A 3,171-nucleotide genomic window follows, 5' to 3' on the forward strand; every position below is an offset into this window, starting at 1 on the left:
ATCAAAATTAGGCTCATCTAATCAAAATTAGACTATCATATTATTGATATAGTTTCCTTTTTTTTTTTTTGAGGCAAGTAGGGAAGTTGACGTGAGAGAAAGACCTGGTAGTCTGCTCCCATAAAGATTACAGCCTAGGAAACTCTGTGGTGCAGTCCTACTCTGTCACGTGGGGTCGCCATGAGTTAAAATCGACTTGATGGCACACAACAAGGGAGTTGACATTCACAAAAATTCTACTAGGCTAATCCACAAGCTTATGTTTGAAAAATCAGAGTGGGAGAAAAGCCTCTACAGGAGACTGTTTAGCAAGGGCGGAGCGAGGTGTCTATTTTATTTCTACTCCTGAGACAAACTGAGAGTTCCTAGAAATGGAAATTTGAAGCTGGCAGGAAGCAGCGGTATAGATAGTGTGCGTTTAATTAACAAATGAATTGTGTTCCTACAGTGTGACCATTGAACCTGGAACTGATCCATACTGCTTTGTTTTAGCTATTTTGAGATGACTGAGTTCAATGACTCTGTGTAGGGAAAACTAATCTCTGACTAGTCGACTGAAAGCAGCTAAGAGAAGGAATAACTGGAGGTTCACTATGCTTATGAGCCAAACATTCTTAACTTGGTCTAGTAGCATAATACAGGATTGTGGTGGGTAAAGTCTTTGAGATAGAATAAGCCATTTCCAAGGATGATTTGTGCAAGTTAGAATTTATCTGAGTATACCGAGCACATATTGGTGTTTAACAATCACAAAAGTACTTCTTATAAACATATGCCAATGGCACAAGCTTTTATTCTTATTGTACCAAAAGATAAGATTGGCTAAAAATTTTTTTTTAAACAATTACAAAATACATATACATTTATTTCTCTTCTTTGTTAAGAAGGTGTGACAAGGCCTTGTATCGTGATATATTGATACCAGCGTTTGGGCAAAAACTGAATCGTTTTTTGAAGGGATTACAGGTAAAGGAAATACTTAGCTCTCAGTTTTGTGGCACGGATCCACCAAAAATGAAGATTTGATACTTACTAGAACTGTAGAACTATTGATGTCTGTTAAAGTTATTAGAAATAAGTATTTTCTGGTGCTCGCTTCGGCAGCACATACACTAAAATTGGAACGATACAGAGAAGATTAGCCTGGCCCCTGTGCAAGGATGATACGCAAATTCGTGAAGCATTCCACACTTTTACATGTCGTGGAATTGGCAACTAATGTCACAAAACGATGTGTGTATTAATTGTTTAAGGAGAAACTAGTTTGCTCCGTAAACCTTCATCTAAAGTACAATAAAAAAAAGAAATATTTTCTGGACATTTACTGGAATAATCAGTAAGTCTTTTATGCCTTCATTTTTATTTGTCCTATGAATTAAGAAGGTTCTTATAATAGTATTCTTTTCATGTAAAGATCTTAGAATTTATTAGTCAAGGTAAGTAACTGCTGTAATAAATAACCCTAAGAGCCTAATGGTGTAACACACAAAAAGGGTTTTTTTTGGGTTGTTGTTTTTCCTATTCAGATCACAGTCTAATGAGGGGTGGCAGGGAGACTCCGCTCCACACAGTCTTTCAGGAACCCAGAGTCCTTGCAACTAGTGGCCGTGTCATTCTCTAAGGCCTTAGAGTCTTCTGTTTGATCCTCTGTGTTCAGCTGACAGAGCAGGAAAGAGAGAAGCGAGTATTGTTGTGGGCCCTTCTGCCAATCTTCCATTGCTAGAACTTATCACATAGCTGCACCCAACTCCAAGAGAGGCTGGGAAATAGAGTCTAGGTGAGTGCCCAGCAGGAAAATAGTCTGATGAACAGCTAGCTAGTCTCTGCTGCATAAGGTTAGCCCTAACAATATCTCTATGAGGAAGGCTGGTGGCCAAATAAGCTAAGAAGCCTTTTCCACACTTGGCTATATTGGGGCACCAACCAAAGCTATAACATTTACCAGATGTCCCCCAGAGACTTTTTATGCAGTCAAATGTGATCTGCACAACAATGTTTGAACAAAATAACACAATAAGAATTCCAAGGAAATTTTCATGTTATTAAATCACAGTGTGTTGGGCAACACCAAGTTTCAGCAATTTCTGAGGCGAAGTGAAATTTGTATGTGCCGTCATTCCATCTGTCTGTATCTCCCTTCAATGTCTCCTGCATACACAAATCCCACCCCTGATCCACCACTCTAAGTTCTGTCAGCAACCCCATCCACATCTCTTTTTTCTTCAGTATAGAAACTCCACAGTTCAGGGTTTGAGGTTGCCATTAAATAGGCCCCTGGTGGCTGTAAGACTGAGAGATGCTAACTAGTCTATAAAGGGGTGAAATCTTTCACAAGCCTCTGACTAAAGAATCTGATAGATGACAAATCCTGAGTTTATCTATGTAAAAATTTTCCCTAGTTCATAAGAAGAGGTGGATTTTATAATACAGTAAAATAAGAAGGTAATTATTTTATTTATAATAAAACCCACCAGTTGAATTCCTTTGACTGGCAAACTTCCCTAGTATAGTCAAAATATTGATAGATGTCCAAAAATTTTAGTTGCATGATGAAAAGTTGTATGGCTTTTCAACAATATCTAATGCTTAACATAAGGTATACTCCTAGGTAGCTAGATGAATAGATAGAGATATCAAACTTTAATCCATTATCTGCTATCTTTTCTTATTTATTCAGCTATAAGAGAGCTATTTTGTTTCTTTTCGTCTTTGAGAGAGACTTAATTTGATTGTAAGAGTAATTATGGTATTATTCTATTTCTTGCCATATTTCCAGAACTATTTTCTGAGTATAAAGTTGTTATAGAAGTTGGTGCATTAGAAATTCTTTTTTTTAAACGTGAAACTGTATGTTCTAAGTAGAAGTGCTAAGGAAATTTGATAATGATTTGATACCTTGTTTATTCCCAAACTAAGCTATCGTAAATGAACCAGAAAAATGAATAAAAACTTTGCAGCATTATCAATTAATATGCAGATAAAAGAAAAATTATGACTTTCAGCTTGTTTCTACTGTGTCAATTAAATTATGTTAATTTTAAGTTATAAAAATGAAGATAAATGAATCTTTTATGAAGTTTTGAACATTAACTCAATTATTCTAAAATGATGTATATTATTTAGTACACTGAAAGGAACAAAAAATTACTTAATAATTCAGCATATCTGATT

At 35.8% G+C, this 3,171-nt stretch overlaps 1 non-coding gene across 1 annotated transcript; it reads left to right on the top strand.

The window, feature by feature from the left end:
- The first annotated feature begins 1,088 nt into the window (after window positions 1-1,088).
- LOC111820218 (U6 spliceosomal RNA) lies at window positions 1,089-1,195 on the top strand. Its single transcript, XR_002823754.1, has one exon. It is a non-coding gene; the product is annotated as a U6 spliceosomal RNA (small nuclear RNA).
- The last annotated feature ends 1,976 nt before the right edge of the window (window positions 1,196-3,171 follow it).

The sequence above is a fragment of the Trichechus manatus genome, unplaced genomic scaffold (genome assembly GCF_000243295.1).
Source record: "Trichechus manatus latirostris isolate Lorelei unplaced genomic scaffold, TriManLat1.0 scaffold00029, whole genome shotgun sequence".
NCBI lineage: Eukaryota > Metazoa > Chordata > Mammalia > Sirenia > Trichechidae > Trichechus > Trichechus manatus.